This window comes from Geotrypetes seraphini, chromosome 7 (assembly GCF_902459505.1).
Source record: "Geotrypetes seraphini chromosome 7, aGeoSer1.1, whole genome shotgun sequence".
In the NCBI taxonomy this organism is placed as follows: domain Eukaryota; kingdom Metazoa; phylum Chordata; class Amphibia; order Gymnophiona; family Dermophiidae; genus Geotrypetes; species Geotrypetes seraphini.
Window position 1 is genome coordinate 150,064,403 of NC_047090.1, and position 17,795 is coordinate 150,082,197.

General features: G+C 43.4%; 1 protein-coding gene across 7 annotated transcripts in view; it reads left to right on the plus strand.

Annotated features, from left to right (window-relative positions):
- Positions 1-17,795, plus strand: part of SYNE2 (spectrin repeat containing nuclear envelope protein 2) — a 654,322-nt gene that overhangs the window by 536,872 nt on the left and 99,655 nt on the right. The gene's annotated exons all lie outside the window — the stretch shown is intronic.

Genomic DNA, 17,795 nt, shown 5'->3' on the forward strand with positions numbered 1-17,795 from the left:
TTTCATCTGGTGGAAGGAGATACAGGGGCCTTTGTTTTGTTTGCTCACTTTAAGGACCAATGGGACATTCCCAATCGCCATTTTTTTGCATATTTACAAGCAAGGCATTATTATCAGAGCATTCATCAACGGTTTAGGGAGGCCTGGACTTGCAGATCTTTGGATGAGTACCTTTTTAGAGTCCCGGAGTCCCAGGGATCCCTTTCGGTCTGGTATAGGGTGGTTCAGTCCTCTGCTGCCAGCGGGTCGCTGGATGTTCTACGCACCGGGTGGAATAGGGACCTTGCTGCACAGTATAGCCCTGAATCCTTTTTCATACCTTATATGCCTTTGTGAAATCTGCGGCCTGGCAGGAGACCCAATTTAAAATCCTACATGGAGCCTATATCACTAAAGAACAGGGAGCCCGTATGGGATTGTGGGGGGACTCTTTATGCAGTAGATGCAAGGGGGCCACAGGAACGCTCCTACATTCCTTTTTGGAATGCCCTGCATTGTCTCTATGGAACTCCTCCTTCGCGCAGCTTCAATTGGTCTTGCAACGGGATATTGAGTGGGACTACAGAACCTTGCTTCTTGGGGATCAGGTCCTGTTGGAGGAACAGGGTTTCTCGATACCTCAGCGGCGTTTCATTTATCTGACCTTACTGGCGGTTCGGAGAACAATTCTGCATCACTGGACTCGGGAGGACTCTATTTCTTTGACTTACTGGATCAACCAGATCATCGAATTGGCCCGCTTTGAACTATGTTATAATGTTCACTCCACTAACCCTGAGGTGCTGGCATACCTGGCATTATGGAGGGTGTTTCTGCAGCTGCCTCTGGTCTCTCGGAATGGGGTTGGGGGCGGGGATAGGGAGGGGTGTGTGTGACTGCGGTGTGTTCTTGGTCTGAGTGTGTTTGTCTGTATTGGTGGTGTTGTCTGGTGGGCGTGCTTTCTCCCTCCTAGTGGTATTGGGGGGGGGGATGTCCTGTTGTCTGGGGAATTGAAAATGATGGAGCCGACATGAGAGATTGGCAGCCTTTGTTTTCTTTTTTCTGGCCAGTTTTGCAGTGTCATGTTGCATATTCTTTTCTTGGTGCTGCTTGTTATTCTCTTTTCCTGATTGCCATTGTTTGCTTGTTTTTTCTTCGGTGTTATGCTTGTTTCTCTTGTTGTCTCCCAATAAAAATGATTTTCAAAAAAAAAAATACATATTATATAACATCTAAATTAAAATTAATTAATTAATTATGCAATATATTTTTTCATGTGCTTTGCTTGAGTAATGCATTGTTAAATATTTTTCCATTATTATGAATAAGGAATACTCTTTACCTCAAAAATAAAATCCATACACCTATATGTGGATGCCTCCCACATGCCGAACTTATGCCCGATGCACGCCCAAAAGTAGACTTGGTTTTGCAATGCCTACATTTTAGGCAAATATATAGATGTCATAGAACGCTTAAGAATGCTGAGCACCATGCAATTCTGTAAATGGACATCCATATTAAAACCACGGCCATGCCTATCTTCTGAGAATCGTGCACAGCCTTTGCATGTCTAACTTCTAATTATTGCTTGTTAAAGTAATTAATTGTGCTTATTATTCAATCTTTTAGACACCTAAGTTTTTGGACATCTACATTATAGACACCTAACTTTAGGCATCCTTTATAGAATTTGCCCCTATATATAGAATCTGGTCTTATGAAACCAGGTACTACTTAGTCCTTTCAAGAACAATTTTTGGCTTATATACGAGAGGGTTCTAGTATAGTATACATTAATATAATTTTCCTTATGGTATAATGATTTAAAAAAAAAATATTATCACTGTCATTTATTTTTTTATATATACTTTTTTTTTTAGAAATGGTTGAACACTAAACAAAACCACAACATTCAGAAACAGAGCCCAAATAGAAAACAAGTGATGATAAAGTCTATCGCGTTGTTCTTCATGCAGACCGTAAAGACTCCAAAACAGACCCCCCCCCACCCTCTCCCAACCCACCCCCAGCACTCATCCCTGTCATTTTTTATTTTTTCAGTTTCTTCACTTTTGAAGCTTTTGTAGTATCATAATTGTAAACTAAACCTTGGGTTTGTATACCGCATCATCTCTACATTCGCAAAGCTTGGCACGGTTAACAAGGGTTAGGGTAGAAAGGAACTCCAGTGAAAGGAAAAGACAAAATGAAGAGAAAATTTAGGACAGAGTATCCAGAGAGAGGAAGAGTTACATTTTTGAAAATAACCAGGTTTTCAGATGTTTACGGAAGAGTTGGAGGGAGCTCAGATTCCTAAGAGGGGAGGTAAGATTGTTCCAGAGCTCAGTGATTCTGAAAGGGAGGGAGGAACTTAGTTTTCCTACAAGGGAAACGCCTTTTCGAGAGGGAAAGGAAAGTTTCAGTTTTTGGGTAGATCTGGTGGAATTGGGGTTAGAGGAATTCCAAGAAAGAGGAGTAAAAGGGGGGAGAATGCTGTGTAGGATCTTGAAAGTAAGGCAGGCACATTTGAAGTGGACTCTGGAGATTATCGGGAGCCAGTGGAGCTTGGACAAAAGTGGTGACAAGTGGTCGAATTTGCTTTTTGCGAAGATAAGCTTAGCAGTGGCATTTTGAATCCACTGGAGTCTTTGAAGGTTTTTCTTTGTTAGGCTTAGGTAGAAAGAGTTGCAATAGTCCAGTCTGGAAAGGATGGTGGATTGGACAAGGACGGCAAAGTGTTTTTGATGGAAACAGGTTCTCACTTTCCTTAGCATGTGAAGGCTCAAGAAACATTTTTTTTATTAGGGAGTTGAGGTGATCGTTGAAGGAAAGTGTAGAGTCAATGATGACTCCCAGAATTTTACTTGAGTATTCAAAATGCAGGGTGGGGTCAGAGGACAGTGGGATGGAGGTGGGCAGTTGGTCCAGTTTTGGGACGAGCCAGAGAAGTTTTGTTTTGGATTTGTTCAGTTTCATCTGCACAGTGTGGGCCCAGGATTGAAGGTTCGATATACATGAGGATATGTTCGCAGAGAGGTTGGTGAGGTTCCGGTCGGTCTCAAGGAGAACAAAGATGTCATCTGCATAAGTGTAAAGTGTTTCAAGTGGGGAGAGATGGAGGAGTTTAAGGGAGGACATGTAAATGTTGAAGAGGATAGGAGAGAGAGGTGAGCCTTGTGGGACTCCACATATCGGGTTCCAGGGGGAGGAAGAAGTGCCCTTCATGTTGACTGTGTAAGAGCGGGAGCATAAGAACTTCGAGAACCAGTCAAGGACTGTAGAGTTAAAGCCTATCTCGGTGAGTTGGTAAATTAGGATATCATGATGGACGACATCAAAAGCTGCAGAGAGATCGAATTGAAGAAGGACGGCGAACTTGTTGCGAGAATGGAGATGTTGAACTTTTGAGATTAAGGAGGTCAGAAGGGATTCGGTGCTGAAGTTGGGACGGAAGCCGTATTGGTAGGGTAGAAGAATGGTGAATTTTTCAAGGTAGGAAGATAGTTGAGTGGATATGATGGATTCTAGCATCTTGGTAAGGAGAGGAATGTTTGCTATTGGATGGTAGCTGGATGGTGTGGAGGGGTCTAGATCAGGTTTTTTCAGTAGTGGGGTTAAGGAGATATGGCCCATTTCTGGGGAGAATAGACCCGAATGGAGGGCGGAATTTATGAGAATGGTAAGAGATATGGCCTGAGGGGGAGTGTTCTCGTAAAGGTAGGCGGGGAATGGATCCAAGGTACAGTTGCAGGATTTCAATTTGAGGCAGAGAATTATGGACCAGGGATTCAGAAACTAGTTCGAAGGAAGACCAGGATCTGTTGGCTGGGATGGGGTAGGAGTCCATTGGGATAGGGTTGGGGTCGATTGGAATCAAAGATTTGTAGGAGATTGCAGGTGGGAAGGAGCACCTCAAGGTGGAGACCTTATCGCTGAAGAACTTTGCTAGAGAATCGGTTGAGGGGGAGGAGAGGAGGATGGAGTCATTTTTGGAGATTAAGGAACGCCAGATGTTAAATAATGTGCTATTCTGATTGTTGGATTTGGAGATTTTGTCCGTAGAAGTTTTTCCTTGCTTTTTTTAGAACAGTATTGTAGAAAATATTGACTTTCCAAGAGTGTCTGTCTGTAGGGGATTTAGATTTTTTCCATTTTCGTTCCAGAGCTCGGCATTTCTGTTTCAGTGTTGTAGTTTTAGTTTCTCCATTTTCTCATTTCTCCCATTTTTATTTTTAATGTTATTTTTTGCTTTCTTGTTACTTTCCTTTTTTTTTTTTTACCTAATTCACCCCCACCACCTTTTATCAAGCTGCGCTAGAAGTTATTAGCGTGGGCCAGCATGTAAGTGCTCTGACACTCAAAGGAGTTCTATGAGCGTCTGAGCATTTACTGCACAGCTTGATAAAAGGGGCCCTCAGTTATGGCTTTTGCTCTCAGGCTGCAGATTGTCCTCCGCAGATGGATTCACCATTGTTCCCTGAACTTATTTCAAGGTAGCACCAGTCAATTTTATTCCATTTTAACATACACTATATAGTGCAAACACCCATTAAAACAAAATGGAACACAAATGACTTAAATGAAAAAAGAAATAGAGAAAAATTTTTTTTTCCCCTGCATGCCCTGTTTGATACCATCCTATAGGCGATGCCCAAAAATTGTTCCCTATAACATAATAGTGGTGCTTTATGCATGAATTTGTTTTTATGCTGTAAGTGATTATTGACCCTTCCATCTCCAAAATACTGAACAAAACAACAGACATTAAAGTGTTCAGAAAAGAAATAAAAACACATCTATTCAAAAAATACTTCCCACCATTCTAACCATTCTAACCTCCATCTCATTAGCTCAAGATCATACTCTCGGATATACCACCCCTATAGTAACGCCTAATCAAAACCTCAAACTAATCTTCTCTTCAAACTATATCTCCAACATATATTAAGAAACCCAAAAAAACAATCTCCATCAGCAACCAGAATACTTCTTCCTTAAACGTTGTATCACATATTAAGAAACCTATAAGCTATCACCATCTGTAATTTCTTCCATCAACACTATGTAACCATCTTCTGTAACCTGAATTGTGTTATTATTCTATACTGTAACCTGTAATATACTCACTCCTTGTTATGCAATTCTACTGGAAATGTCCAGACATCTTCTAAATTGTAATCCGCCTAGAACCGCAAGGCACAGGCGGAATAGAAATCACTAATTTAATGTAATGTTATTATGTCCGGTAACTTTTTTTTTGAGTGATGGTTGAGGGTACAGTGTTTAACGGGGTCAGGAAGATGACTGTTTTGAGAGCTTAGTAGTTTTAATTTTATTTATTTATTTAAAAATTTATATACCGCATAGAACTATGCAGTTAACATGTTGGTTACATACATAATATACTAATCGCCCTTTAGTCGCATAGATGTGGACAAACATCTCATCAATGAAACATTCAGCAATCAAACTGTAAAAAATTAAAACCCAGATATTTAGTGGCATCGTATCTTACAGGAAGAACAGAAATAGCAACATTTTCATAGGAAAACGTTAACAAAAAGCTGTGTTCTCAACATTTTCTTAAAACGGATCTTTCCAACCTAAAATTGCAATTATGCCTGGCAGAGCGTTCCAAAGTTTGACACCTGCCACTGACATCATTGATGCTCCAATTCTAACATGAATTATAGCCATCTTCCCCTCTAAACTTAAATTTCATAGTGTTTTCAGACCTTAGATTTCTTCTAGGTCGGTAAATTTCGAACAACTCTTGTAGTACCGTTGGAGCGATATGGTACAATATCTGATGGATGATTGCAATGATCTTAAAATGTACTCTTTGCTGAATAGACAGCCAGTATAACCGTTTCAATATAGGGGATATATGTGAACTCCTAGGAACCCCTGCAATCAATCCAGTATCTGCAGTGCCTTCAATTTCAAGTTTATTAAAATGTATTATCCCACCTTTTCTGTAATCAAAGTGGCTTTACATAATAAAAATTATAGGGTGCAGGGAACAAATAAACATCAGATATATTACATCAAGGAAACATCAAGAGGCAAACTTTTTAGACTGACGTGACTAACCAGAACTAAACAAACAGGCACGTAAGGAAAGGAAAGAACTACAATCGTTGAGAAGAAAGAACAAAAATAGGGAAATATGAGAGGGTGGGGAAACGGTAAATTAAAACCCGATACTGGGTACTGAAGAGATTTGAGTCGGTTCAGCGAATGGCCACCAGGATGGTCTCAGGTCTCAAGGATCTCCCGTATGAGGAACGACTGGGTAAGTTGCAGCTGTACTCACTAGAGGAACGCAGAGAGAGGGGAGACATGATCGAGACGTTCAAATATGTCACGGGCCGTATCGAGGTGAAAGAGGATCTCTTTTTCATTAAAGGACCCATGGCAACAAGAGGGCATCCGTTGAAAATCAGGGGTGGGAAATTTCATGGCGACACCAGAAAATATTTCTTCACCGAAAGGGTGGTTGACCGCTGGAATAATCTTCCACAATAGGTAATTGAGACCAGCAGCATGCCAGATTTTAAGAAAAGATGGGATTGGCATGTGGGATCTCTTCATGGAGGTAGTTAGGGGGTGGGCCATTAATGTGGGCAGACTAGATGGGCCGTGGCCCTTTTCTGCCGTCATGTTCTATGTTTCTATCCTTAAAAGGACGGTTACATTGCAAATGCATCTTTGAATAGCATAGTTTTTAAGCTAGACTTATCTAAGGTAGTAATCTCACGTAAGTAATTTGGGGCCGAATTCCAAAACGATGAGGCGGTCACTGAGAAGATGTTGTTCATTTTTATAGCCCATTCTCCCCAGGAGCCCATAACGGGTTACATAGGATACATACACAAAGTTATCAGAGATACACATGCTACAGAGTCAATAACATGCTATAGAATCAATAAATAGAATAACTTGCAACTTATAAGAAAATTAAAAAGAAATTAATTATAAATAAATCTTCTCAGTAACCAGTCAAATTAGTCTTAAACACAACTGTAAATATGAATTAGAATAAAATAAATAATAACAAAAACAAGTGTAAGAGAAGAAAAGAAAAATAAACGGGGAGATTTTGAAAATGAAGGTGCCACTGCCCAGGTCCAGGAAAAGTCGGATCCATCGCCAGAAGCAAAAGTTCACAGGAGAGGCCCACGGCATCCAAAGGCAGGCAGAATCCAAAGCTGAAGCCGGAGAGCAAGTACGTCAAGGCGGGCCACAGGAAATCCCAGCTCATCGCTATCCAAGAGGCCGCCCAGCCGAGCCGTCACGAAGGAGCCTTCTCCCACCACACTGCTCCGCAGCAGCCACCTGGCACCGACAACACGATCCTCCGGCACAGGACTGCAAAAGGCACACATCAAGCCTCGCCGACCAGACTGCGTCACTGGGGAGAGAAGGAGGCAATTAAGGGCGCACGACATCCAGGCGGGCCCCGCCGATCAAGCAGCGATCCTTCGACGTCGCCAGTGAGCTGCGGAACACCAACCAAGCACTGGCCAAAGAAAGCAGCAGGGAAGAAGTGGCAGAACTCAAAAGACACCCCCGGCACACCGCACTGTACAGGCCCATCACAGGCAGAGCCAGAAATCATTGAAGCAGGCTCATAAATTTAAAGAATTCTGCCATTAACGGTCATTCCTGGGTGGATTAATTAAAGACAAGAAAAAGGATTGATCAAAATTACATTAAATTTAGAAGAATAAAATAATACAAATAGAAAAATAGAATAAAAGTAGGGTAAAATAATAAGAGAAAATAAACAAATCAAAAATGACAAAAGATGGCGGGAGGCACCATAATATACAAGCTAGCCTGCTGACATTTTTTTTTTTAAATTGTGCAGGTGATCAAATTATGGAGCAGTCTATTATATCTGTTAAAGTTTGTGAATTTTGTTATGATTGTTTTAGATGTAATCCGCTTAGGTATGAAGTGGAATAAAAAATAAATAAATAAATAAAATAAAACAATACAACAGTTTTGAAGATTATAAACCTGAATAAATATCTGTGGTTGCTTAAAGAAAGTGAGCCTGTTTCTCATCCTCTGTTCTTTGGCCGTGATTTCCAGTGTATAGTGTATGTACTGGCTCCCTAGTAAGGGGCTTTCTCTAAACCAGTGAACAAATAGGGCACTCATGGGGGGAGGGGTTTCCTCTTCCATAAGAAGCGTGGAACACATAGGCTTTGCTCACGGGGTCGGAGCCAGCACTAAGGAATGATTTTACCCTTTAGACAGTAAGTGCTGTTTCAATGATTAGCTTTGCGCTGTTGATTAGCATGGATTATAAAGACCAGAAATAGCTGATGCGGTGATGTACGAGTGTTTAGCATCGAGTGGGGGGGGGGGTTGGGCTCTTCCTTGCCAGCATGTGTGTTTGTGAGCGATTAGCCTTTGACAACTGGATGAGAGAATAGATGACGCTGTGCAGGGGATGCAGATCCTTTGGCTACATAAATGCTACTCAGAGGCCTATCGGGTTCAGATTTACTGCATCACTACTCGGGGTTATTATATAGGAAAGAGATTTTTGGTGAAAACCATATGTTTAATATTTATGTAACTAGCACGTCCCAACGGAATGGATTGATTCTGTCTCTCGAATACATAAAGGATGTCTGGATGCATGCACTGAACAAGTGTAGGTAGCACGAGTTGGTTTCAAACCTGATGCAGGGTGTAATTATTTCAGCCAGCTATTGGATTTATTGTTCTATGGGTATATTTGCAAAGGAAGGATTTGGCACTTGTCTTCAGAGGAATGGATGCAGAGTATTTTTTTTAATCTGGCACCGCAGAGCTGTCTCGTATGTTAAATATTTCCTCACAAACAGGCTTAAAGAGCGTCTTTGAAAAATTCTGTCATACTCAAGTGGAACACAGCTCGCCGTCTGTGGAGTCCAGGTCGTAAACCGTAACCGTGACAGATTTAATCCTCTTCAGTTGTGAGATTTAGCATTAAGAATTATAGCTGTGCTGCTACCATTGTGAGCGGTTAGTAATGCTAACAAATAAATGCTTTCTTCTCGGAGCTGTAGCAGAGTCTTAGTGTGACATGGACAGTAACCAAAAAGACAGACGTGAGCCATGTCTGGTTGAAATAACACACTGGAAAATACGCCTTTCTGCATTTAAGAATTGAGATCTTTTAACTTTGTCACGATGAATCAGAATGGCATCGGAGCATCTTCCACTGTATGAGTTTTGTTGATTGCACTGATGTTTTTTCCGGGTACAATGGGCAGGTTGATTACTAAATAGAATGGTTCATAGACAACCCCGCGAAAGGCAAAGGCGCGCGCCGACAACTGAGCGCAAGACGGAGGCGCGCGCTGAAGAAAATTACAGTTTTTAGGGGCTCCGACGGGGGGTTTGGTTGGGGAGCCCCCCCAGTTTACTTAATAGAGATCGCGCCGGCGTTATGGGGGGTTTGGGGGGTTGTAACCCTCCACATTTTACTGTAAACTTAACTTTTTCCCTAAAAACTGGGAAAAAGTGAAGTTTTCAGTAAAATGTGGGGGGTTACAACCTCCCAAACCCCCCACAACGCCCCCACAACGCGACACGATCTCTATTAAGTAAAGTGGAGGGGTTCCCCCACACACACCCCCGTCGGAGCCCTAAAAACTAATTTTCTGCGGCGCGCACCTCCACGCTGCGCTCAATTGTCTGCGCGCGCCTTTGTCCCGGCGCGCTTTTGACCTGACACCAATAGAATAGTCTCTTAATGGTTAGTGCAGTGGGCTGAAAACTCAGGGAACCAGGTTTGATCCCTACTGTGGGCAAGTCACTTAAACCTCTATTTCCCCTACCTCCTCCCCCCCCCCCTTTTACAAAGTCACAACGTGCGGCAAACCCTCTGATTATCACAGCAGCAGCCTCTATCGCAGCTCTGCAAAAGGAGCCCTTAAACTGTGAGCCCGCTAGGGGCTAGATTCACTAAGCAAACTGATCGTGTACCGATTGGTTTGTGACCCGATTTTCCTCCGACTTGATTCACTAACCTCTGTGCCAATCTGATTCCGATCCATGTATGCAAATGAGGGAAAACAGCATGCAAAGTAGGAAGGATGTGATTCACTAAACAAATCTGGGACACCAACTGGGTTGGCCAATCAACAGAAGAAGCGACTGTTAGGGACCGGTCGCTCACGTCCTTTCCGACTGTCCTCACCCTGAAATCCCAGCCCTGCAGCCCATCAAACCATCAAAAAAGCCTACTGCATCTCTGCTCTCTGCCCCAAAAGGTGCGACCTGTTCTCTGCCTCCCCGGCTCTCTTGCTCTTTGCCGCGACCTGCTCTCTGACTCCCCGACCCTCGCTCTCTGCCGCCCTGAACCTTCTCTCTGCCTCCCCGTGCAGTGTCTTTCTCCTTCTCCCCCGTCTCTGTACTTCCATGTCTCCCTGGGCGCCTGATGAATGACAAGACTCCCCGACTCTCCTGCCCTTCCCCATCTATAGGCAAAGAAGATGGTCTGCGCATGCTTCAGGATCGCTCACTAGCAATCCGTGTGCTCGGTGGAGGGCATTCCTCCAATCGTCACCGTTTGCATCCTGACCCGTTGTGGATCAGTCGGCCTGCTGCGGATCAGGCACGATTGGACAGGCTAGTGAATCTAGCCCTAGGAATAGAAAAAGTACCCATATCTAATATGTAAACTGCTTTGGTTGTGACACAGAAAGGCCTCAGGAATATAACCAAGATCTCTCAAGCCTTCTTAGTACCCTGCCTACTTGTACTTGACGACTTTACAGTGTGCCTATTTTCACTGATCGTGCGCTGATTGTTCCGGCTCCTCTTATCTCTGTATCCTGCTCACATGTATCAATGACGTTTCATTGTGCCTATCTTTGCTGATTGTCCAGCTCTTCTTATTGTAAACCGCCTCAAACTATTATGGCTTTGGTGGTACATAAAAATTTTTATTATTATTATTAAAACATAAACTTAAAACTGTAATAGAGAAATAGAAGCTGTCAGGGACTGGAAAGCTGAGTTTCATTGAAAAAAAAAGCTGCCCACGGGTGCAATGTGCCTGGGGCAGAGAATGTGTGTGAATTTCAAAATGAAATATCCACATGTACATGCACTTCAGCCCCACCACCATCTTTTCCCTAAAAAGAGGGATGTGTAATTTTCCTGTTTACCCACTGAACTCCCTTTGAAATCTACTCTTTAACTCCTGAAGAGAACCCTATCCAAATTGTATGACGTGCTCCTCAGTTTGCAGTTTGGTTGCACCTCATTGGTTTTGCTGAAATGGGTTGCCTGCATAAATTGCAAGCATGTGCTCAGGTTTCTGGGTCATTTAATTTAAAGTCATGTAGAATTTTGCCAATAACCTACTTCCAAGGAGTGTGTATGGACTTGGAGCAATATTGCCCCTTACAACCCTTGCTGAGGATGCTTAAACTCGAGCCCAAAGGGAGTCACTCGTGCCTTCTAAGATCAATGTTAAACTGTTGAGTTCAACGCAGCCGATTGCTTCAGTTTTAGCACTGAATTTGTGTGTTTGTGTTAAACTTATTTCCCATGTAATAAATGGGTTATACATTTTGGATAGATTGTTGAGAGAGGAACTGAAAAGTCCAGGTCAGTTTTTGAAATAATTTTCAATGCCGTGTGCCTTTCTCAATCATCTTCTGTTACATAAGACGTCTCTCTTTGCAGAGACCGCCATCCGTACATCACTCGTGTTCTGTCGTTGCTACTGTTGGTTTTATTTATTTATTTAACTCAGTTTATATCCCGTCCTCTGCACCCAGAGGTTGTGAGATCAAATCCCAGTGCTACTCCTTGTGACCCTGGGCAAATCACTTAATCTTCCAGTGCCCACTGCTTTGAATGTCAGCTTTGAAATGCCAAAGCCACAAAAAGGTGGTATACAAGTCCCTCCCTATTCCTTTTCCCTTTCATTAAGCCCAGTATCCTGATTCCAACAGTGGCCAACCCAGATCCCAAGTTCCTGGCAGAAACCCAAAGAGTAGCAACATTCCAGAGCTAAGACTGTGATGTCATAATGCCTCATTCCACCAATGCCTAAGAGCCAACTTCATCAGTGATTGTCCTATACTGAGCTCACATAAGAATATAAGAATTGCCATACTAGGACAGATTGAAGGTTATGGCTCACTGGTAGAGCTGCTGCCTCTGCACCCAGAGGTTCTGAGATCAAATCCCAGTGCGGCTCCTTGTGACCCTTGGCAAGTCACTTAATCCTCCAGTGCCCACCCCTTCTTTCTCTGCTGTCATCTATGTTATTGTGGGGCTCATTTTCAAAAAAGAAAACCATCCAAAATGTGGTATAAGGGGGCAGATGGATGGATGTCTTTCTTGCCAAACCCTTCCAATTCTCCATTTTCAAAACATATTTTGTAGGTGGATTTCTGTTGTCTGCAGTGCATCTAAATCTAAAGGTGGGTGTGGTTGAGGTGTGCTTTGGGTAGAAGTAGGGTGGGCTTTTGATTTGCACTTTTTTCTGCAATAATCAAGCATTTTAGAAAATGTCCAGAGCACAATTTGTAGACCTGCCAAAAAGGTACCCAAACTGACTAGATGACCACTGGATGGATAAAAGCATGACATCCCACACTATCCCAGTGGTCACTGACCCCCTCCCACCTCCCAAAGATGTGAATGAAAGCGTACATATCTGCCTGTATGATATCTTCAGATGTTATGGCCAGTCCTAGTAGAGCAGCAAGCAGGTTCCTCGGGTAGCCTAATATGCAGTAGTCATCCATAGAGATGGGGACTCAGGCCCATCTCCCACTCTTAACTAGTACACTTATGGTGAAATATGTGAGCCTTTCAAAATCCACCCAAATTCCACTGTACCTACATATAGTTGATACCTGTAAGCATAAGGACATTTGGGTCCAGTAGGTTCTGGGTGTGTTTGGGGGGACTCGCCATATACTACCATATAAGGGGGTTATGGTGAGATGTGTTTTGGGGAATTTTTATGTGAAGTTCACTGAATGCCCCCTAAGGTGCCCTACTGCTCTACTGGGGATGTCCATGTGGCCAAATTACTAAAAATGCTGGCCCCTTCTACATCCCAATGGTTTGTTTTGTTCCTTGTCTTTTAGACATGTTGTTGTTTTGGTGGGGGGGGGGGGGTTCAAAAAATGGTTTAAAAAGATAGACACGCTGAGGACAAGCACATCTGAGAAATGGCCATTTTTGAAACCAAAAGATAGAAGTTTTGCTGTTTCAAAAATGGTTGTTTCCTACTGGAGTTTTGTGCGTCTTCCGCAAAAAAAAAGTCCAAACTTAGATTTGGACATCATATTAAAAATGCCCCTCCGCATGTGTCATATATGGTGCATGTCCAGCTCGAGGATAGTCCTGTGTGTCTTCTCTGATGGCTGTCTACTCTTTGAAACCAATTAATACATGGCAACTGGTGGGTTTACGCTGGTACAAAAAATCACTCTTCTGTTTTAAGGATCTTCAGATTGCCACGAGTGTAGCATAACACCTGACGGCTGCAATCCTCATTAGTATCCAACATCACAGTGTTTCAAACTTTAGTTCATTTACTTTTTAAACTTTTATAAAACTTTATCTTTAAAGTGCTTAGTGCAAAGTGTAAGCTTAATCATATTGCTCCAGCATTGACTCGTTCCCTTTCACGGTAATCTGAACATCCTTAAAACAGAACAGTGATTTTTTTTTTTGTACCAGCGTAAACCAACCAGTTGCCATGTATTAATTGGTTTTTATTGTGTTACTAGTGTTTAAGCCCGTTAGATTAACGGGTGCTAGATGACCGCCTCTCCTGCTTTTGAACCTGGGCAGGGGCAGAAACAGAGCCGGGGCGGGAGGGAGTGACGGTGGGAGAGCAATTTGAAAGCCTCGGCAGCGGCGGCTTCTTGACCAATCCGCGCTTACAACGTCCCCACACTCACGGTCTGGCTGGCTCCCCCACCAAAGCCCTTCGCAGCAGCAGCCCCTCCCGCATCCGTCCCCGCGTCCCAAGCCTCTCCGTAGGCCGGCTCCCACGAAAATGGTGCCCCTCTGTCCAAATCCGCCGCGGCAGCCTCCCTCAAGACACATTTCAAATCTGACATATTGTAATCACAAAACAGAAAATAAAATTATTTTTCTTACCTTTTGTTGTCTGGTCATTATTCATACCATGTAGGGGTCCCAGGCTACGGCTGTCTTTTGATAACTCGCTTGCCAGGGCCCCTTCTTTCTTCTTCCCTCCCTCCATCCCTGCAGCTGAAGACAGGCACCTCCCCCCAGTGGTCTGAGACAGGAGGGAGCAGTTAGGAGAGGGTCTGAGAGCAAAGAGGGGCTCAACAGCGCACAACCACCTTTCCTTCCCTCCCTCCATCAGGTGCAGTGAATCCACCAATGTTAAAAGGAGCCGCGTCGAAATCGGAGGTCTGCCACTGCCGTAGCACTTTCCCCTCTGCCTTGGTCCCGCCACTTCTCTGACATATGGGACCGCGGCAGAGGGAACGTGTTATGGTGGCGGCAGGGCTCCAATTTCAAAGCAGCTCCTTTTAACATAGGCGGAGCTGAACTGTACCTGATGGAGGAAGGGAAGGAACAGTGGGGCAAATTTCGGCAACGGCAGGAATTGTTTGGCGGGCCAAGCACCGTGAAACTTTGTTTCTTTAGGCAGCCCCGGTTGTTTACTTGGATTCAATGTCAGCATTAGGGTTCGCCGGCCGCCGGGTGAGGAAGGCCGCTGCCGCAGCCTCGCAGCTAGGTAGGGGGACAACAATGGCGCTTATGCTCAAGCCCCCGCCGCAGCTCCTCTCTCGATCCTGGTGGGGTCGAGAGGAGTCGTGGCGGCGGCTTGAGCATAAGCGCCATTGTTGTCCCCCTACCTAGCTGCGAGGCTGCGGCAGCGGCCTTCCTCACCCGGCTCTCACGTCTGACGAACCCTAATGCTGACATTGAATCCAAGTAAACAACCGGGGCTGCCTAAAGAAACATGGTAATCATATTCTGTCCTGAAAGCCCCCGTCGCAGCTCCTCTCTCTTGATCCTGCTGCAGTTCGAGAGAGGAGCCGTGGCCGCAGCTAGAGCATAGTGCACAGTGAGAGCCAGGGGCGCGCATGCGCAATCGTGTTTCCGCGACGGGATCAGGGAACACGACTTTTGAGTGCGCATGCGCGGCCTAGCATTTTATTATATTAGATGCTTAAGAACTGTGAAACTGATAAAAATTGTGGGAGTTGTCTACTCTTTGATCATGGCTCTCGCCCTGCCTGTACAGTCCTCTGTTCCCTGGGGCCCACTTTTCCATCTTCACCACCCACCTTTGTTTCCTTCCTCTATATTCCAGCACCCCTTCAACATTTGTCCCGCCTAGATATTCTATTTGCTGTCATACATCACCCGCCCAATCTCCTCTCGCCCGCTCAGCCTCCTTTCAGCCCATCTGCTTCCTCCTCCCCCAAACATTCTCTTTTCCGTGCTCCATTCTCACGCCAGTCATGAGCTAACACCCCTCCCCTCTCTCAATAACCTAATCAGCACCAAAGATTGACAAGAAACAGACCAACAAACACTCCAGTCATAAAGATTAATCTAAACAGTATCAAAAAAACAAAGAAATGGCAACTCAGAAATTGCAGCTCCACCAACTAACTCCTCATTCCTCTCTCAAAAAGCTAACCTCTGCCTAGTCCAAATAAAAGGTGCAAAACAACAACAAAAAAAACTATCTTGGTACATTTCCTTATTTTTTGACTTAAAGCTAGCAAAAAGCCAAGAAATTTCTCTTTTTGGCTGTGTAGTGCATTTTTGAACATTGAAGTTATTTTATTTTAAGCATTTATAGACAACGTATAATCTAAATATAAAGATGTTCCCTTTTTGTCTAATGTTATAAGAATGTATCCAGATGTGTCTCGCCCTACCCAAAAGCGAAGGAAACAATTTTTGATCTTGAGACCGAAGGTCATTCAGTTGGGGGCAACCTTTGTTCTGAGATATCCCTGCAAGTGTGTTATGGGGTTTAATGGGAACAGATATGTATTTTATGAGCCACAGCAATTATCCAAATTTATTTCCGCTAAAGTACAACTTATAAAAGCTTCCTGAGTATGTTAGCTTGAAAAGAAAGAAAGGTTTGGGACCTGAATCACCTCATCTTTAGTTTTCCTTTAAACTTTATTTCTTTATATTAATTTCAGCTTAAATTCAGCTCCTTCTCTTTCTATATGATGGACTAATTACAACCTGTATTATTTATCATTATTTCCTGTAATATGAAATATTTTGTATTGATATTCTTTTGATATACAGGCTGTTTTTGCTTTTATGACTTTTATAGATTGTCAATTGTTAAAATTATAAATAAAGAATAAATAAATAAATAACCTAAGTAGTTTAGATTCAATTACCGGTACTTAGACATTTTTCCCTATCTGTCCTGGTGGGCTCACACTCTAGCTCACACTCATACCTGGGGCAATGGGGGATTAAGTGACTTGATAACAAAAAAATACTCTCTGCACACACAATCTTTTTATATTTATAATATTTTATATTTATAACGGACTCGCTTATAACGGAACCTTGCCTATAGCGGACGAGGTCCGCTGGTCCCGGCCGTGCACCATTATAAACATACAGAAAACCATCGCATCTAGCGGACTCGCATATAACGGACTTTCGGATATAATGGACAACCAATTTGGTCCCCAGAGCCGCTTTTAGCTGTAGTTTTGTTTGGCTATAATGGACATGCAGGCTCCGCCTACAAGGCGCATGGCGTGCCAGTGATATAGTATCAAAATGCAGCCCAGAAGAAAATGACAGAGTATTGGGTCCCTTGCCTGGTAAAAGGTTTTTAGATAAGATTTATTTGTCAAAATAAAATTTGCCTGCATCGTGTACAACTCTGCAGTTTTGTTTTGTTTTGTTTGCTAGAGTATTTTTCTTTCCAGTACAGTACGACATAATGCTTTAGAACAGTGTTTTTCAACCTTTTTACACCTATGGACCGGCAGAAATAAAAGAATTATTCTGTGGACCGGCATTGGTCCATGGACCGGCGGTTGAAGAACACTAGGTTAAGTCGTGGGCCAGACCCCGCCCATCTCTACCCATTCTCCACCCCAGACCCCGCCCCCATAATTGCACTAATTGCACCTTGCATCTTGCCTCATCTGGAAGCCTTCCCTCTGACGTTGCAACGTCAGAGAGAAGGCTTCCGGTTCAGGCGCAGGACGCATGTAGGAGCCACTGCACGTGGCTTTGTGCACTGAATCAGTTAGGAAGAGGGAGCTGGCTCGAAGATAACGCCGCATCGATTGCACCGTGGACCGGTGTTTGAAGAACACTGTTATGGGCCTGATGCACGTGCTGGCCCTGTGGATCGGCTGGAAATTTCTGTGGACCGGCACTGGTCCATGGACCGGTGGTTGAAGAACACTACTTTAGAACATCTTTTAGTGTTCTGGTTTTGCAATCATTTCGTGCCATACCAATGTTTTACTGAGTTTTGTTCTTGATGTTACTGATATACTTGTGCAGTGACTGTTGTTCATTGATTGTACGTTGTTTCAAGTTGACCTAAATAAAGATTTTTAAAAATGCAACTCTGGATATAATGGTCTCTGGTTTTAACAGACAGTGTTTCCAGGTCCCTTGAAGTCCGTTATAACGAGATTATACTGTACCCTGTTGTAGCTTGAACATAGGTATAACAGTGCAATGGACAGCTGACTAAAAAGCACTAACTTTATAACAGACAATAGCCCGGCACAAAAGCTAAAGCTAAGTGCCAAAATTGTGTGACATATATATTTTTT